General features: G+C 38.0%; 1 protein-coding gene across 1 annotated transcript in view; it reads right to left on the bottom strand.

Annotated features, from left to right (window-relative positions):
* DOCK3 (dedicator of cytokinesis 3) overlaps positions 1-21,502 on the bottom strand; it is a 267,364-nt gene that overhangs the window by 237,442 nt on the left and 8,420 nt on the right. The window lies entirely within an intron of this gene.

The raw sequence follows: 21,502 nt of genomic DNA, 5'->3' as shown, positions 1-21,502 counted from the left end.
AAAGAAAACAATCCCATTTACAATGGCAACAGAAAGAATAAAATACCTAAGACTAAATTTAACCAAGGAGGTGAAAGACCTGTACACTGAAAACTGTAAGGCATTGATGAAAGGAATTGAAGAAAACAAGTAAATGGAAAGATATTACATACTCACTGATCAGAAAAATTATTATTGTTAAAATGTCCACACTACTCAAAGAAATCTACAGATCCAGTGCAGTACCTATAAAAATTCCAATGGCATTTTCCACAGAAAAAGAACAAACAATCCTAAATTTGTATGAAATTACCCTAAACAGCAAAGCAATCTTGACAAAGAACAAAACTGAAAGCACCATGCCTCCTAACTTCAAACTATATTACAAGGCTATAGTAATCAAAACAGCATGATAAAAAAAACAGACATATAGATCAATGGAACAGAATAAAGAGCCCAGAGATAGACCCATGCATAAATAATTAATTTACAACAAAGGAGCTAAGAACACACAACAAGGAAAGGACAGTCTTCTCAATAAATGTGGTTGGGAAAACTCAATAGCCACATGCAAAACCCCTATCTTATATTGTACACAAAAATCAGCTCAAAATAGATTAAAGAGCTGAACATAAGACCCTAAAAAATAAACTCCTAAATAAAAACACAGGGGGTAAGCTTGATATCAGTGTTGGCAATGATTTTTTTTTAATTTAACACCAAAAGCAAAGCAAAAATAAACAAATGAAACTACATTAAACCAAAAACCTTCTGTACAGTAAAGGAAACCATCAACAAAATAAAAGACAACTAACGAAATGGGAGGAAAATATTTGCAAATCATATATCTGATAAGGGATTAATATTCAAAATATATAAAGAACTCACAGAACTCAATAGAACAAAACACAAACAATTGATCAAAAAATGGACAGAGGATCTAAGCAGGCATTTTTCTGAAGAAGACATAAACTGACCAACACATATATGAAAAGGTGCTCAACACCACTAATCACTGAAAGAAAGGCAAATCAAAACCACAATGAAATATCACCTCGTACTTACCATAACTGCTATAATCTCACTATAATCTCCTGAAGAGATGGTGCATAATATTTATCAGGTTCTCAAAATGGAATTTACCACCTACCCCCTCCCCCCCAACAAAAAAAAGCACAACTAAATTAAAGATGATATAGGTAAACAGAGCTCGCCTCCTCTGACAACCACATCAAAATTACAACTAAATTATAGAACAACTCAGGACCATCAGAAGTCTAGTTGAATGGAAGTCTGACAATTATGGAATTAAAGAAACCACATTTATCCAGACTGGTAGGAGGGGCAGAGACACAGAAAGAGCTGGTCCCACATCCATTTGTGGTGGATAGGTTCCAGTGCCAGGAAGATAAGTCCCCATAACTTATGGCTGCAAAAATCAGCAGGGACTGACTTGGTAGAAGAAACTGCTTAAGTCCCAAGCAATTCCCCTTAAAGAAGCCATATAGGAACTTACTCTGACTCACTCCCTCTGAGCACCAGCACCATGGTAGCAGCTTGAAAGGCATCAGTGATATACAGGAAGAAACTGAAGTTTCTGGCATCAAGGCCAGCAGAGGCCATTGTCCCATTTCGGAACCCTCCCCCAACAGACTCACAGAGCCAGCAGGCTGGTGCCATATCTGAGACTCCATCAACCTGGCTAACACTGTTTGTCCCACCCTGGAGATCCCCTGAGGCTCCATCCCACCCAACTTACACCTAACAATGACTTTTTCATATGAATAGCTGGTTGTTGGCTCATGCTTTGCAGCTTCCTAAATCCCTTCAAACAAGCAACAGCCAGCCTCAGTGAGCCACCCAGGCCATTGTCCTCTTGCTAAGTGGCCCCGGGCATGAACTAGCAGCAGCCAGCCAAGATTCACAGCTTGGCTCCACCTGGGAATCTCCAAGCCCAGCACAAGTAGCAGCCACTCAGATTGTTTTACAGCTCAGGCATGGTGGCCCCACGGAAAATACAGGTGGGGGCTGTCCTTAGCCTGCACCACCCAGGAAACCCCAGGGCCTGTGCACTCAGTGGACAACTACAGACCACATCAGAATACCACCACCTTGCCCCTGCACAGCTGATCCTCCACAGAGGGTGGTGGTCAGTGGATACAACCAATCCTTGCAGCTGACTAGTCTCGGTAAACCCCTCCCAGTGATCTGCCAACAGCAACCAACACTTAACTACAAGAGGAGGGTGTACTCAGCCCACAGGAAAGGCGCACCTCAAGTACCTAGCCTGAGTGACGGGGGAGGCTGTGCCACTGGACCCTATAGGACACCTACTACATTAGGCCACACTACCAAGACAGAGTCAAAGGAGCTCTACATAATACATAGAAACAAACCCAGGGAGGCTGACAAAGTGAGGAGACAAAGAAGCATGGCCCAAATAAAAGAACAGATCAAAACTCCAGAAAAAGATCTAAACGAAATGGAGATAAGCAATGTATCAGATGCAGAACTCAAATCACTGGTTATAAGGATGTTCAAGGAACTTAGTGAGCACCTCAACAGCATAAAAAAGACACAGCCAGAAATGAAGAATACACTAATTGAAATAAAGAACAATTTACAGGGAAACAACAGTAGAGTGGATGAAGTCAAGAATCCAAACAATGATTTGGAACATAAGGAAGCAAAAAACATCCAATCAGAACAAGAAAAAAAAAAATCAAAAAAACCCCAAAAAAACAAAAAACGAGGATGGTGTAAGCAACCTCTGGGACAACTTTAAGCATTCCAACATTGGCATCATAGGGGTGCCAGAGAAGAAGAGAAAGAGCAAGAAATTGGAAATCTATTTGAAAAAGTAATAAAGGAATACTTCCCTAATTTGATAAAAAGAAATAGACATGCAAGTCCAGGAAGCACAGAGAGTCCCAAACAAGAATGAAGAGGCCCACTCCAAGACACATCTTAATTAAAATGCCAAAGGTTTAAGATAAAGAGAGAATCTTAAAAGCAGCAAGAGAAAAGCAGTTAGTTACCTACAGTGGAGCTCTCATAAGACTGTCAGCTGATTTCTCAAAAAAAACTTTGCAGGCTAGAAGGGATTGGCAAGAAATATTCAAAGTCACAAAAAGCACGGACCTACAGCCAAGACTGCTCTACCCAGCAAAGATATCACTTAGAATTGAAGGGCAGATAAAGAGCTTCCCAGACAAGAAAAAACTAACGAGTTCATCATCACCACACCATTATTATGCAAAATATTGAAGGGACTTAAGAAAAAAGATCAAAACTATGAACAGTAAAATGGCAATAAATATTTATCTATCAGCAATTGACTCTAAAAAACAAACTAAGCAAACAAGAAGAAGAGAGACAGAATCATGGATACAGAGAACATTTTAATGGTTGCCAGATAGGAGGGGTATGTAGGGGAATGGGTAAAAAAGTGAAGGAATTAAGAAATACAAATAGGTAGTTACAGAATAGCCATGGGGTATACAGTATAGGAAATGGAGTAGCCAAAGTACTTATACGAATGATCCACAGACATGAACAATGGTGTGGGGATTGCCTGAGGGAGTGGGGCTGCTGGGTGGAGAGGGGCCACGGAGGAAAAATTGGGACAACTGTAATAGCATAATCAATAAAATTTAATTTTAAAAAAACCTTTCCTAGGAAATGTTTTAGTGCCAATTGTTCTGTGTCAATTTTTCTTGAGACAGAGTTTGAACTCATCACTTCAAACCTTTATTTCTATAGTCTTCTTTAACTACAAAAAAAAAGAAAAAGATGACAGCTGTAAGAAACAAGTAATACATAAAGAAATTTATATTTAAAAGAGTTTTTTAAAAAATCAAGCTTTGTGTTGTCTCAAGTCCATGCTCTCTTTATCCATCACTCTGGGACCAAGGTAGGTTTGTTCCGACTTAGCGGCCATGGAAAGGTAGCATCTTTCCAATAGAGCTAGTGGGTGAAGACACAAACTCCAAAAGCAAAATACCTGGTTTGAATCTTGGCTCCACCCTTTACTGACTGTGTGACCTTGGGCAAGGTGCTTGGCCTTCCTATGCCAGTTTCTTCATCTTTAAAAATGGTTATAATAATAATATATACTTCAAAGGATTACACTGCGGATTAAAGAGTTAACTTATGTAAAGTACTTAGACAGTACCTGGCACAAAGTATGTACTCTTCAAGTGTTTGAAATTATCATTCTACTATTTACTTTTTAAAAGTATGTACATACACACATGTTTATATACACACAGAGTCTGAAAAGCTATTGACAGCAGTTACCTGAGCTGGGTCAGGGAAGAAGAGGGGGAACACATGGGGGGATGAGGCTTTCACAAGTATTACTTTCATAATTCTTTAAATAAGGATTTTTAAAAATTAAGGGCACTGTATTTACCTATACCAGGTATAAACATACTGCATCTATGTATCTCTAAAGTTGTACTCTTTAGTGTAACTCCAGTATAGTAATACAAAAATATAATAGGATCCAATACTAAAGTTTACTTTGCTCTATGTGAAGTAAAAGGAAGCACCATTGCTAACGTTTTTAACACAAACACTAGTCCTCAAAACAGAATTCTGTGTCTCTACTTTGAGATGAAAACCAGCTGTTTATAAATTAGAATTATTGGGCTATCCTTTTGCATTTCTCGATAAGTGCTTAAGTTAGAGACTATATTTTTTTAATGTGTTTCAAACACACCACAGGCAAAAAGAAATTTTAACAGGGGTAAATATGTCTTAATAGAAAAAAAATTAGGTATCCCAACTGAGTCCCAAACAGGCTTCAGTCATGAGGTGGTGAGGGGAGCACATAATGTATAGTGAGTCAGGAGAAGAGTAGGAAAGGGGGAGGCTAAGAGTAGAGGCATGGAGCATAGATGGAAAAGGATATCAAGGGGTCTATGTCCCATCCTAGCCATAGAGACAGTGAATTATTTGGGAAAGATGCAGACAGAAGAGTTGAAGGAGCTTTCTCGCCAAGAATTTGAGATCCAGGAACACAAGCACTGTACAAAGCAGTTCTAGCACTGTTTTAGAGTATCAAAAATCAGTTATGAGGGCACTTCTGAGAATTTTTAGTAATAAAAAATCATAAAACTAAAAGGAAAAAGAATATTAATACATAACACTAAAATTTAATTTCAGAACTTGTTTGTCATTTAACTAATTAAAATATCAAGTTTAAAAGAAAATGCAAACCAAGGTATTAATTCCACTTACTTTATGAATAAAATGTAATCGTCATTTCCTCAATCAATAATCTATTTCCAACTTACAATTTCCAAAGCACAGAGAAAAATACTCTTTCATATGTATCAAAGTTAAGAAGGTGATTTATGAAACAATAATGCCTACTACAACATATTTTCTTAGTGAAATTATACATAAATTCTGATTTCATGTGAGGATAGATAAGTGTATTTACTTTACTGAAGAGGCAAACAGAAAATAGTTCAATGATTTGTTCACAATCAGTATAGGTTTTCCATGTTAGAAACAGTATTGCCTAGCTCCTGTGGATATAAATTCCACTATTTTTTAATCTTCTTTCTCTAAATCTAAAAGCTCTGTTAGGGTCCTCAATTTCCCCTTCTAAAATACATTTGTTCCCTGATCAAAATGTTTCAATGGTTCCCCACTGCCCACAGAAATAAGGGCTGAATTCCTTACTCTGATATTCAAGGCCCTTCATACCTTCAGCCAAACCTATCTTCCCAATCTTCTCCCAATGTCACAGGACTAGGGTCTATTCACAGTTCTCCAAAAACACAAGTCTCCAATCCATACCTCACTGCCTCCTACTGCCTGGATCTTGTCTCATGCTTCTTCACTCACCAAAACCCTACTGACACATCAAGACTCAGTTCTTTCACCCTTCGGAATTTTTTCTGGTGCCCCCACCCTCTGAACTCTCATGGTACCTTCTACTACCATGTGTTTGACATTTTCCGTACTATAGCTTTGTGTGCATGGTGTGTATGTGCATCAGGTAGTCTTACCCCCTGACTATGCTGTGTGCCCGGTACTGCCTAATCCTCGCCTTCACAGAAACTCTCCCACTTCATGTAATCTCATTGGGGCTGTCAGCCAGTCACCCTCAACCACAGGTGGGCGTGTGAAATGGGAGTACACTGGTCCATACTATTCATTCCCTGAAGCCTTCCAAACAGGAAATTCTATTCTATCATGAGCTTTAAAGATGTAATCCCCAGAGCTACCAAGAGTTGCCCCCCAATAATGAAAGTAGTACATTTAAAAAAATTAATGACTGCAAAAAAGCCCAACACATAGACATATGCTGAAATGTAAGATGAAGATACATAGGTCCTGATGTCTTAAGGCCCTGATCCCAGTCTAACCTGAGACACATTCATGACTCTTCTGGTTACATAAACCAATAAATTTTCCCTTCTGCAATTTAAGATGAATTTCTATTAGCTATAATTGAAATAGTTCTTCAGATAAACTCAAGAACAGGAATATGTTTGTTTCCTCCATTGAATCCTCCACATGGTAAGCGTCTGATAAATATTTCTAAACTCATTCCTATCTTCTAGTGGCTCTAGCCAAGATTCAATGATGGAAGAAATGGCCCTGTACAGGATCTGAATTCAAGACCCAAATAGTCAAACTGTGTGACCTGCAGAGGATCCAAATTGAAGACCCAAAGAGTCAAACTGAGTGACCTTGGGCAAGGCACTACAGGTCTCTGACCTTGGTAATCCCATCTGAAAAACAAAAAAGTTGAGTTACATTAATCATTATGGTACCTTCTTGATCTAAAATTCCATGAATATATAATTATTAGCTAAAAAATCTTGTCAACTGGCACTATTTCAGCTACTATCATCATAAAATAAAACTTCCCAAATCTGATTTTCACAATCCTCTAGATTAAAGGTATTGAAAGTATGTAGTGCCTTCCTTGTTCCCAGAGCCTTAAACATACCAGAGAGTAAGAGGGGTTTACAGGAACTACTATAAAGGACACATGGACAAAATCAAGGGGGAGGGTGGAGGCGGGGGAGGGAGGTGGGTTTGGATGGGGTGGGGTGGAGGGATGGGGAGAAAATGCAGACAACTGTAATTGAACAACAATGAAATTAAAAAAAAAAAACACATACCAGAGAGTCAATAAATGTCCACTGAATCAATAAAAGAATTCAATGAAGTAACTAAACTTTCCAGTTAAGACTTATGTTTTCAACTTCATGTTACTACCTATGTTTTTAATTTCCTCAAAAAAAACCTTCCTCTTCCACTCTCTCCAAGAAACAAAATTTAACTTTCCCCCTCCGTGGTCAATACATCTATAGTTGATATAATCTTGCCAATCTTTGTAGTATATAATCTCAGTACCATCTTTATCCTCCGCCTCTTTCTTAACTAAAATTCACTTCAAATTCTGTATTTTCAGGGCTGAATTGTTCTTCAACAATTTCTATAAATTTAGATCTTCATATTGCATCTGTTTGAAATGCTTCCACGAATTTCCAACAACTACAACTGTATTTGTATGTGTTTCTTTCCCCTGACACTGGAATTTCTTTTACCTACAGTCTCTATGAAATGAACAATTAGAGAATATCCATTTAGAACATCCTAAGCAAAAGTGAGAACCACTCCAATGTGTTGGCTCGAGAAGATCAGAGCGACTTGAAATAACTTATCTAGATATTCAACTTTCAAATAATTTTCTTTTCATATAGGGGTTCTGGGGAAAACCATAAAATAAATATCTCTGGATGGTAAGATCTGGGCTAAGTGAAATTTTTTATTTTTATTCATCTCTACTTGCATTTTTCCAACAATAACATGTTTAACTTGTGTAATTTTAAATTATTCTTTAAAATTATACAAGTAAGTTTTTAGTATCTTGACCTTGAGTATTAACTAATATGGTAAGAAAGAATGAATCAGAATTGGGGAAGAACACAGACTATTGTACCAGCAAAATGGTCACGAGTACTGAGTGAAAGGGAGAGATAAAATGCCCAAATTCACCTGATACATACTTTTACAAATACAAATACATACAGCAGGGTCATGAACAAACAGTAGCTTGGGCTAAGTGAAATGGAAACTAATCTTGCTATGAAATAAAAAACAGTGAATATGAAAAATCCATAGCTAGCATCATAATTAATGGTGAAATACTGAAAGCTTCTCCCCAAAGATCAGGAACAAGACAAGGATACCTGCTTTTACCTATTCAACATAGTGCTAGAAGTTACAGCCAGAACAATATGGCATGACAAAGAAATAAAATGCATCCAAATTAGAAAAACAGGGTAAAATTATCTCTTCACAGATAAGATGATCTTAAAAGAATCCATGCCTTAAAAGAACCCATATTCCTCCTCCCAAAAATCCATCAGAGCTAACAGAGGAACTCAGCAGTTTCAGGATATAAAATTAACATGCAAAAATCAGCTGTATTTATATACACTAATGAAAAATATGAAAAATTAAGAAAACCATTCCATTTGCAACATCACAAAAATAAAACTTATGTATAAAGTTAACCAAAAAGTTGACAGCTTTATACACTGAAAATTATAAGACACTGTTGAAAAAATTATAAATACACATACACACACACACACACACACAGAGCCCTCATTTAAAGTAAGGAGGTCAGAATGGGGAGCTCTTGTGCCCTGTGTCAACTGAGAAGCAGAACAAGGGAAAGTCTTTGTAACAGTATTTCCAACTTCTTTCCCCCTCTATAAAAGAGCTCCCTCTTTTTTAGTGGACTTGTGCATGGCCCACATGATTGCACATGTTCCAGAATGCAGTTCCTTGTTGTTCCTGAATAAACCCATTTTGCTGGAGAAATATCTGGCTTTTTGTTTTAGGTAAACATATTCGGTGGCCTGCACAAGGATCCAGAGAAGACCCCATAATGCTCTGAGGAGTGTTGAACAAATAGGTGAGGCACCCACAGAGCCCATTGATCTCCATTTTGTCTCCGACCCTGGAATTTGAGGGTAAGTTTTCTCCTGGATCTGAGCTTCTGCTCTTTGTATTTTGAGGCTCTCCAGGCGCTATTTGGGATGTGTTTCAGGCCTTGCCCTTTTCTGTTAAAGGCCTTCTTTATTTGCAAGTATTTGTTTTGGCACTCCAGCCTTCGAGATCATGCTGTTTCTTGAGATTGCTGGTCTTCATCCCAAATTCCTTTAAAACTGGACTGTTTCTACTGAACCTACTGCTGGCCTTCAATCTAGTTCTATACCAGACTGTCTCGTTGAAACTGTGCTACAGCAGCCTTCAACCTAATATATTTGAGAGCAGGCTGTTCTGCTAGAACTGTGCTGTTCGGCCTCAACCTGACTCCTTCACCTTCAGGTCAGACCTGGGTGTTTCTCTAAAACTAGCTGCTTCAGCCTTTGGCCTGACTTCTCCCGGATCAGTCTGTTCTTCAAATAAGACGCTGGTATTTGACCTGCAGGCTGTTTGGGCCTTTGCTCTAGAATAAAGCCTCCAAAAAATGGGATTCCAGTCATCTAAATACTTTCAGGGTTCCCAGTCTCTCTTCATGCACATTTCTAACTAAATGGACTGACATGACTAAAAGCAAGTTAGAAAATAAACGGCCATTATGGAAAATTTTTGCAATCCTCAAACTTACTTTTCTTAAAACCAAATTGGACAACAATCAATCGGCAATTGGCAACACTGAATGGAACATATATTTCAATTGGTATGCCAAGGCTTCCAAATGTTACTGTGAGTCTAAAATTGCCTGTGTGCAAAATAAAGTGTTAGTTTAACTGAAGCAAATAAGCTCTTAAGGAAAGAAAAAATGGCTTTCAAAGCCTCATGTTCCTCTCCCTCAGCTTCTTTGTCTCAGGCTCCACCTCTGGAGCCATCATGCTCTTCTTCCCTGACTCCTTTGTCTCAGTCTCTGCCTCCAGTGTCATCTCGTTTTCCCCTACTGGCTTCTTTGTTTCTGGTTCCCTCTCTGATGCCATCTTCCTCCTCCTCAGAACGTTTCCTCACTCCTTCCTCCTTTGAACTTAGCAGAACCTATCCCTTTAAAATTAAGCCTCCTGAGGATACTAATAAACTCCAAGTTTCTTATGTTCCTGGATTAAGGCCAAATTGCAAACCATATATGAAGAAGTAAAGAGTTTCCTAAAATAACAGAATCCACATGGAGCTGGGGGGGGGGGGGGCGCGGTTATAAATAATAGTTATTCAAACTTAACAGCCCAGTTTTTCTGACTTAATATCAGCTAGTTCATGTGCTTGTCAATGAAGATCAGGCTCAACACTGGATGAAATTTGCTTGATGGAAACATCCTAAAACAGATATGGAAAAACAAACCCCTAACTTTTGGCAAAATGCTGGAACACTCACTGGAGACCTCCACCATGCAATTACAATAGTCTTTCCTAAGCCTGTTTGTTGACTGGAACAAAATTCAGGCTTGCTCCTCACTGGTATAGCTCAGTAGATTGAGCACAGGCCTGAGAACTAAAGGGTTGCCGGTTCGATTCCCATTCAGGGCATATACCTGGGTTGCGGGCCAGGTCACAAAGTAGGGGGTACATGAGATGCAACCACACATTGATGTTTCTCTCCCTCTTTCCTTCCCTTCCCCTCTCTCTAAAAATAAATAAATAAAATCTTTTTAAAAAATTCAGGCTTGATCACAAAAGCCTGATGAAACTGTTCCTAATTATTATAATTGACCTCAGATTATTTTCCAAGGAAATTCTAGTCTTCCTTCAGATATTTACTCCACTCACGTTAGCCTTTAACTCTATGTTTATTAATAGGCTGATTCAAGATTTCTCTTTAGTTAAAAGACCCAGGATAAATGGGAGACCATGTTCATTTTTGATTTGATTAATTTAGCCAATCAGCATACTCACACCCTAGATGAATCACCTGAAACAGCAATTTTCAACCAGTATGCCTCAAGAATTTTTAAAACGTGCAATGCCTAACTATAGTCAGAGGCACTGACTTCTTTTCCCCTGGATTGTCAAATAAAGAAAATGACAAAAACCCAACATAACAACAGCTGCCTGGTGTGAATGAATCAAAATTATACCTTTTTTTTTTTCAGACTGGCAAAATCTATGCCACAGAAATTTAGTAATTAGTGTGTGTGCCATAAAATGAAAAAAAGTTGAAAATCGCTGACCTAAAAGAACACTAAAATTCTTAATTTTCAGCTCTGGCAAACGAAGGCCCCTATGCAAAACCAAAAACCTCCTACCTACTGCCATTTTTGCAAGGAGTCAGGACACTTAAAAAGATTGTCATAATTTAAGCACTTTGGATGCCTTTAGCCTTTGAACCAGTCCTTCCAATGTCCTCCTAATCCTCCATGATGGGGCTCCAAGAAACTACAAAGGCTTTTCCCAGTCTTCACTCTTAATCAACTTGGAGAAACTACTCTCTAGATTGGAAATTAATCTCTCTGTCCTGACACCAGAGCCACACTCTTGATATTCAATCCCACTGCTAAAAGCAGCCCTTCCCTTGGAGTGCTAAAACAGTTTAAATAGTGGGGATCACTAATAAAAAACACCAGGTTCCTGTCTCTGTACCTATCCCTTTGAGACATAGTCACCCTTTCCTCCTTTGTTCCTGTGCTCCTACTACTCGTTAATTGGGCCGACACTTCAAGAAAAGCATCATGCTGGAATTTCTCTCTCAAAAAGGGGAAATATTCTATAATTTGACAGTAGCCATAAAAATAGCCAATCAAATGAACTAAATGGCCCTTTGATGTCTTTTAATTTCCCCCATTTCTGACAGCACTATAGCTAAATCTGGGATCACTGATCATTTGTCCCTATTAGATCAGCAGCCATCCTCTTTATGGGAAAAATCTTCAACTGATATTGGCAGAATCCACAGTGTACTTCCTATCAAGATTAAAATAGATCCCTCAAAAGCCCTTCCCAGAATCAATCAATATCCCATAAGGAAAGAGGCCCTTCAAGGTATAATGCCCATAATAAAAGATTACAAAAGTCAGGACCTCATTATGCCTTGCACTAGTCCCTGTAATGCTCTCATTTCACCTGTGAGAAAACCCATTAATTCTGGTCCTCTTCTCCCATCCATTATTGATGAAGCTCCTCTTGCGTGCTTAACACTGACAAATCATCTCCTGATGCATCATGATGATCTGCAGAAAACTCTTGGAGAATGCAGATTTTTCAGTTTAAGGATGGTTCATATTTAAAGAGTTAAGTGGTAAGTACTGTGTTAGTGTGCTGTTGTAACTCCTCTTGATGTCATCAAGGCAGCACCTTTACCTTTAGCTACTTCAGCCCAACAAGCTGCATTACTCGGGCTTATACTTCAGCCAAGAGCAAATGTGCCAACATTTACACCAACAGGAGATATGCTTTCAGAGTAGTTTGTGATTTTGTAATGTTGTGGAAGCAATGGGGCTTCCTTACTTCCAGTGGAAATAAAATTTGAAATGGCCCTATATTCAGGAACTACTGGATGCTACACTTCTGCTTGCTTCTTTAGCTATCACTAAGATTCCTGGGAATTCTAAACTTGACTCTTTGGAAGCTAACGGTAGTCACTTTGTTGACATTTCCTCAAGGAACCAGTAACAGTCAAACCTCTATTATGGTCCAAAGGGATATTTTCCCAACTGTTAACTTAGAAAAACTGGCTAGAGAAGCCCAACAACTGTCCTCAGAAAAGTAAAAACAAGACTAGAAATCCAAAGTCAATGCACCACATAACCATGTTTCAGTCAACACAGACCATATATATGGCACTGGTCCCATAAGATTATAATGGAGCTAAAAAATTGCTGTCATCCAGTGATACTGTGGCCTTCATAACAGAGTAGCACAACACATTACTCATGTGTTTGTGCTGATGCTGATGTAAACAAACCTACTACACTGACAGTGGTATTGTGAGAGGCTACACCATCTATGTTTGTGTTAAGTGTACTCTGTGATGTTCACATGACGAAATTACCTAAAAACACATTCCTGACAACATAGCCCTATTGTTAACACAGCATGACCATAAAGGGAAAGCTCTCGTTCAAACCAAATAATAACTCAGTCCTACTAGAGATTCTAAAATTCCTGCTCCTGCCTACTGGACTTGCATTAAGCCACTTGTCCACTGACAAAATGATAGCATTCATGAATCAAAGCTGTAGGGAAATATTAATACGGCCACAAAAAACTCCCACCTCACTTGCCGTACTTGTCCAAAGTACAACCCAGGAAAGCTTACTGGTTCAGCCACTGGATATTTTAAATTGCCTAATGGACCATTTGAGGTTTGGCAAATGGAATTCATACGGCTTCCCCCATCTCATGTGTATAAATGTTTTAGTCATGATCTTTATACTTTCTCACTGCACTGAAGCTTTCCCTTATAGACAGGCTACTGCCTCTTACATTAGCTAACCTCCTTTTAGAAAAGATTAACCCTACCTGGGGAACCCCTCTAGAACTCCATGAGATGAGGGAACCCATTTTATCTGTGAGGTGCTTTGACAAGACTATGCTGTTTGGCTGGTTTTACAACATTTCCATTGTGCTTACCACTCTCAATCCTCAGGTTTAGTGGAGTACACTAACAGCATTATTAAGACTCAACTGTCAAAATTTGTGGAGACCCTCCAAATACCCTAGCCAAAAGCACTGCAGTTGCTAAGATTTAAAAGCACAGACCTTTTAAATCTTAGATCCACCTCCTTTGGAGCTCAAAAACTCTCACCCTCAAGAAAGTTACAGGACATCCTATGTACTTGGCTCCAACCTCTTTCAATCGATGGTTGATTTTTTCTTTAAAGACATACTTTAGCCCTGGCTGGTGTGGCTCAGTGGACTGAGCACAGGCTTGCAGACTGAAGGGTCCCTGGTTTGATTCCCGGTCAGGGCACATGCCTGGGTTGTGGGCCAGGTCCCCAGGTAAGGGTGTGATTGATGTTTCTCTCACCCTCTTTCTCCCTCCTTTCCCTTCTCTCTCTAAAAGTAAATATATAAAAAATAAATTTAAAAAAAAAATAACCATGTTTTGGTAGAATAATCTTTTCACAGTACACTCTCAGAGACTAAGAACTTGGGCAACCTGGAGACTAAGAACTGTGGACAACACTTCACAACCTGGAGATTTCATCTATTGGAAAAGACACCTCCAGAAATACTCTCTTCAACCTGGCTTGAAAGGTCCCTATCAGATGCTGCTAACCAGCTGTAAGCTGCCAAACTCCAGGGTTCACGTGACACATCTAAAGAAAGCACCTAAGACTGGACCTGCAGAAAATAAAGATTTCTCAAAACTGAAGCAAGACAACATCTGACGGGACAGCTTTCCCAAGATGTCCAGACCAGGGCTGTATACCTTTTCTCACTGTTGCTTCTTCCCTCCCTTTCATCAACAGAAAATGCCCTTGTCCACATTCCCTAATACCCTGCAAAAAGGAAAAACCTCTTTCTTCGATTTTATGGTCTTTCAGAAGTAGTCTTATAATGATCCTATGACAATCTTTTCACTTGCTTTTCTTAAGAGTTAGAAGGCTCAAAATCCATAGAAGCTGTTCTTTCATCTAGACTATTAACTGATTCTAGACTCTTATCCAAAATTCAGGGTCCCTGAATTTACAATCTACAAGCTGTATTATTGATAACATATTTTCTTCCAAAGAGTTTTCTTTTGCAATAACAATACTGTTTACTTTCTTAATGTTTTATTCCCACAGTATTTCTTCTCAAAGTGATTGTTTAATTCTATTGAGTGTGCATTAGCCACATTCATTATTCTAAGATACAGACATTAACTGAGAAATGCCTAAGAGCCCTGGCTGGTGTGGGTCAGTGGACTGAGTGCCGGCCTGTGAACCAAAGGCTTGTCAGTTCAACTCCCAGTCAGGGCACATGCCTGGGTTATAGGCCAGGTCCCCATTGGAAGGTGCGCCAGAGGCAACCACACGTTGATGTTTCTCTCCCTCTCTTTCTCCCTCCCCTCCCCTCTCTCTAAAAATAAAATCTTTAAAAAAATAAGAAATGCCTAAGAAATCTCACTCTACCCTCCTTGTTATTCGAATGTGACCACCACAGGCTTTTAATCTGTGAACTTTACCTCCAACATGGGACACAACACCCAGGGACACTCCTTCCTGGTATCAAAGAACATAAGGCTGTTGAAACAGGAAACATCTGACTCAAATCAGCAATGCTTCCAGAGAAAGATCTTGATCAAAAGGGAGAAATGTAAACCAAAAAAAAGTAATATACAGAAAGCTCATTTAAAGTGAAATAGAGAAGCCAGAAGGGAGAGCATTCATGCCCTACGCTGATCACAAAGAACAGGGGAAACTGTTAATAACTCTTCCCAACTTCCATTTTCCATAAAAGGACTTTTCCTTTTTTATTTTAGTGGACTTGTATGTGGCCCACCACAATGGCATGTTCTGGATTGTAATTAACTTTTTACCAAATAAACCCATTTTGCTAGAGAAATATCTGGCTGGCTTTTTGTTTATAATTAACAAAATCCAATTAAAGACAGCCTAAATAAATGCAAACACATCCCACAGTCATTGACTAGGAGAATTAATATTGGTAAAATGACAATACTACTCAATGATCTATAAATTCAATGCAATCCCTATCAAAATCTCAATGTCTTTTTTGCAGAAATAGAAAAATTAAAAAAAAAAAAAGAAAAATTTATCCTATAATTCACATGGAGCCTCAAGGGACCCCAAATAGCCAAAGCAATCTTGAAAAAGAAAAAACAAAGTTGAAAGGCTCACACTTTCTAACTTCAAAACCTACTAGAAAGCTACAATAATCAAAACAGTGTAATAATGGCATAAAGCCAGATATATACGCCAATGGAACAGAAAAGATAAATCAGAAATAAGCATTCACATATATGGTCAAATGATTTTCAAACAAAGGTCCTAAGAACATCCCATGGGAAAGGACAGTCTCTTCAACAAATGGTGCTGGGAAAACTGGATATCCACATACAAAAGAATGAAGCTGGACCCTTACCTCACACTATATATAAAAATTAACTCAAAATGGATTAAACACCTACATGTAAAAGCTAAAACTATAAAACTCTTAGAAGAAACCAGAGGAAAAGCTTCATGATGGGCTTGACCATGATTTCTTGGATATGACACCAAAATCACAGGCAACAAAGGAAAACATACAGTAGTGCCTCCTTCTCTGTGGTTTCACTTTCCATGGTTTCAGTTACCCACCACCAACTGTGATCCAAAAATACTAAATGAAAAATTCCAGAATTAACAATTCAAGCTTTAAACTGTAAGCCATTCTAAGTAGCATGATGAAATCTCACACCATCCCACTCTATCCCACCCAAAAGGTGAGTCATCCTTTTGTCCAATGTCCCCACGTGGCATGTGCTACCCCCTGTAGTCACTTAGCAGCCCTCTCAGTTATCAGATCAACTGTCACAGTACTGCAGTGCTTCTGTTCAAGTAACCCTTATTTTACTTAATGATGGCTCCAAAGTGCAAGAGTAGTGATGCTGGCGTAATTCACAAAGTGCTTTCTTTAAATGAAAAAGTAAGTATAGGAAAAAAAACACAGTGTACATAGGATTTGGTACTAACTGTAGTTTCAGGCATCCACTAGTTGTCCTGGAGCATACCCCCCAAGGATAAGAGTGAGACTACCATAAATGAGACCTCATCAAAATTAAAAACTTTTAGGTATCAAAGGACACTACAACAAAGTGAAAAGGCAAACCATGAAATGGAAGGAAACACTTGAAAACCATGTACCATAAGGGATTAACATCCAGAATATATTAAGAACTATTTGATACAACTTAATGACAAAAAAGTCTATTAAAAATGGGTAAAGTACTTAAATAGACATTTCTCCAAAGAAGACATACAAATGGCAAATAACTACATAAAAAGATGCTCAATATCACTAATTATTAGGGAAAGCAAGTCAAACCACAATGAGATACCACTTCACATCCATTTGGATGGCTATTATAAACACATTTTTTTAAAAAACAAACTAAGTATTGGCAAAGGTGTAGAAAAACTGAAATTCTTGTGCATTTCTGGTGGCAATATAAAATGATGCAGGCATGATGGAAAGCAGTATGGCAGTTCCTCAAAAAAACTAGACATAAAATTACCATATGATAATTCTATTCCTAGGTATATATACCCAAAGGATTTGAAAACACAAGTCCAATCCTAGATATTGCAATATATACCCAAGAGAATTGAAAATAGGGACTCAAACAGATACTTGCAGACCAATATTCACAGTAGCTTTATTCATAAGAGTCAAAAGGTAGAAACAACCCAAGTGTACATCGAAAGATGAATGGGTACATAAATGTGATATATACACATACAATGGAATATTATTCACTCACAAAAAGAAATTAAATTCTGGTATGTGCTACAACATGGATCAACCTTGAAAATATCATGCTCAGTAACATGAGCCAGAAACAAAAGGACAAATGTTGTATGATTCCATTTACATGAAGTCTATAGGATAGTCAAATTCATAGAGACAGTGAGCAGGACAGAGGTTACCAGGAGCTGGAAGGAGAGGTATAGAGTGGGTTGAAAAAAATGTTCTGGAAATATATAGTAGTCATGGTTATACAACTATTTGAATGTAGTTAGTGCCACTGAATTGTACACTTAAGATGCATAAAATGTACATAAAATGCGTAAAACAAAGTTGGAGGACTCACACCTCCTAACTTCAAAACCCTCTACAAAGCTATAATAATCAAAACAGTGTAATAATGGCATAAAGCTAGACATATACACCAATGGAACAGAAAAGAGAACTCAGAAATAAATATTCACATATATGGTCAAATGATTTTCAAACAAAGGTCCTAAGAACATCCCATGGGAAAGGACAATTATTTATGGTAAAATGTACATAAAAATAAAGTTTTTAAATATTGAGGTGAAAAATTAACCTATTAAAACAGGTTACTCTACATATCCAAAACAGAAATCTACTACAGTTTCTGAGGAAGCAAATCAATAAAAACAATAAGTGCTTTGTGGAACAACCACAGTATCAGTACCTTACAGTCCTATAAAATTCTCATTAGTCTCATTAGAACTTAAATATTTCATTATATCTAAATGTATCAAAAGATTTTCTTTTCAAAAGAATATCTATAATGCTATATGCACCCCTAAGTGCTTCTTCCCTTTCCCGTACCAAAAAGTAAAACAAATCCCCCTCCTTCCTGGCTTTCCTTATGACCACAAGATGGCTGCAACAGTACCAGATGTCATGTCTACATGCACCCGCCCGGAAAGGACATTCTGCATCAGTCTCTATCACTCCCAGAACACTGCCTTTGATCCAAAACAGGCATTCCTACAGAGCCAAGCCTTGACCATGAGTCAGTAAGTTCTTTTAACAGGACTGAGTCTATCATAAAGGCACTGAATCTCTCACTTCAAAGTAAAGGAAAGGAGCCACTTTCATTTTTCACACAACTGATTATCCAGTTTCCCTTGAACAAGTTCAACTGAGGTCTAGCTTATAAATGTGTGGCTGAAGAGAGGAGCCAAAAGAAATGAGTGGCTGGCAAATGGGAAAAAGAAAAGGATGCTATTTGAAGTATCAATAGCTACAGAAAAAAGAAATGCAGAGATAGGAAGAATACATTGACAACGAGTCAGAGAGTCCCCAAAATTCCCTGAGAGCAACACAGTCAAATAAGAAAAGGAACAAACAGAAGAACCACTAACTGGAATGAGGGATTTTCCAAGGGATTTCAGTGAGGAAGCAAACAAGTATTGCTGTATTAGCGTCATAGTTACTTGTTTGTTTTAATAGTATCAAACATCAGAGGGTTCAGTTAAACAATTAATGCCCAAGAAGTTGAACTGGTAGGGGCAGACACTTTATTTCTATAATGCTTGGGGATTTATTTCCCTGCAGTACATTATCAATTTTGAATTTTTAGAAAATCCAAACATGTGGAGGAAATAATGCCCTATGCTGACAAAGGTGCAATAAAACAAGTACCCTCTGTCCTGGTAATAATTAATTTCAAACTACTAAATGCCCAGAAGTAGATTAGGTAAATTATAGTACATCCATATTGTGGAGCAGCAGTCATTAAAACAATGAACATTCCAGACATAAGAAAATGTCCACAAGTATAAAAGATTTAAAATAAAAGATTGTAAGACAATATATTATGGTATGGTCCTACATTTACTGAATGCCTACTTAAATGTAAATACAGAAAAAACACTGGAAATATATAATATGTTGAGAGGGGTTATGTCTGGGTAACAAAAATAAAATACAACTTACTACTTTTTGTGTATTTTTCTATATTTACCAACATTTCTATAATGAATATGTATCTTATGTAATCAGAAAGAAAATGTTACACAGAAAAAGAGGCTCAAATGTATTTAACATATTGAATTCACAATACAGAAAAGAATACAATAAATTATATTTTAGAAAAATTCCAACAACAACAACAAAAACAATCTTTTCTTGGTGCTTTTAAAGGTTTAACCTTGAGCTCTCTGGAAAAGTCACTCATCCAAAACACAACTTCCCCAAAGATGTCAAATGAAAGAGGTCCTGTTGGGATAAGTTCAAATTGCATCTCTATTACCTGCTACAAGATTTCTGAATCACTGTTGTGATAACTGGAACTCCAGGTGAGATGGATTCACACTGGAATCCTAAGGTACCCACCCCAAAACAGGTCATCTGAACTCAGCAATAAACCTTCCTAACAGTCTCAAGAAAGAGGAAAGCCAAGAAAAAAAAAGTGTATTCATGATGTCACAAATTTCTAACCACCAAATACTATATAGCCTGCCTTTTAAAATACTATTTGGATTAGCAAAGCAAAATAAAACTCTTCACTACGGTTGGACTCCTAATTAAGCATTTACTGATTACTCACTATGTGATAGGTCCTAGGGTTACAAACATGAAGACAAAGTTCCTTGTCCTGGAGAAGCTCAATCCCCTGAGGCAAAGAGATGCAATTAAGCATGATCTAAAGGGATAAGTGCCAAACTAGAAGTTGGTCCAACTGCCGTAGGTGCAAGAAGCAGTGCTTATTAGTATACCGCAGAGCTGGAGAAGGCATCAAAGAGACGACATCTGAGATTTTTAAGCTGGCATTCCCCAGGCTGAGAAATGTAGTCATTGCACTCTAGTCATATTATACCAACCTGAGCAAACCAACAAAGGTAGGGAAGTTCTAGGCCTGTCTGGAACAGGGTGAGTTGTCCAGCACATCTACAGTGCAGGGAATATGAAGAGAATGTCAGCAACAAAACTCAAAAAGAGTTTGGTGCCACCCTTCCTCCAGTACATGAAGATGAAAATGGACTTAATCTTTTCGATGCTAAAATTTCCTTGTTACTCCCCACACTTAAAGTAAGGCCACACAGACCTCTTAAAAGCATCCTTCCTCCTTGGCTATAGACCACATTCGGGCCAGGAGCCCATCCTAACCCCAGAACTACCAGGTTCAGAAAGGTAGCTCAGCTGACACTGTCATGAAATGTTCATTGAGTCATTCAGATAATTTGCATTCAAAACAAGACATAGCAAAATCTACTTGTTTATACACTGGAAACTTTAGATAATAAATTTTTTTCTGATTCTTTTCAACATTTTTATTAGCCACTTGGAAAAGACAGAGGACAGGTTTATCAATTGTGTAGATAAAGGTTCAAAGAAAAGATAGTACTATGCGGGTCCTGGCTGGTGTAGCTCAGTGGATTGAGTGCCAGCCTGAGAACGAAAGGGTTGCAGGTTCGATTGCCAATCAGGGCACATGCCTGGGTTGTGGGCCAGATGCCCAGTTGGGGATACACAAGAGGCAACCACACATTGATGTTTCTCTTCCTCTCTTTCTCCCTCCATTCCCCACTGTCTAAAAATTTAAAAAAATAAAATAAATTTATTTTTTAAAAAAAAGATAGTACTATGTGGGATCAAACACACAAGCTTGAAAAAGACTTTAAAGGTTATACTGGTAAGCCAAATACATCTAGTCCCCTCCCCAACTAGGACCAACAGGGTCAAGCCAAATATACTCCCCCTCTTTTATGAGGCCACCATACCTCTGATACCAAAACCTGGCAAGGACGGCACATACACACACAAAAGAAAACTACAGACCAATATCTCTGATGAATACAGATGCAAAAATCGTACACAAAATACTAACAAATTGAATACAACAATACATTAAAAAAAATACATCCCAATCAAGTGGGGTTCATTCCAGTGGCACAGGATGGTTCAACATACACAAATCAGTCAATGTAATATATCATAATAACAAAACAATGGATAAAAATCCTATGATCTTATCAATAGATGCAGAGAAAAGCATTTGATTAGATACAACATCCATTTATGATTAACACACTCAATTAAATAGGTATATAAGGAAAGTACCTCAACCTAGTAAAGGCCATATATAACAAACCCTCAGCTAATATCATAC

This window comes from Desmodus rotundus, chromosome 8 (assembly GCF_022682495.2).
Source record: "Desmodus rotundus isolate HL8 chromosome 8, HLdesRot8A.1, whole genome shotgun sequence".
In the NCBI taxonomy this organism is placed as follows: domain Eukaryota; kingdom Metazoa; phylum Chordata; class Mammalia; order Chiroptera; family Phyllostomidae; genus Desmodus; species Desmodus rotundus.
Note: the sequence above shows the minus strand (reverse complement) of the source record. Positions and strands in the feature narration are given on the sequence as shown.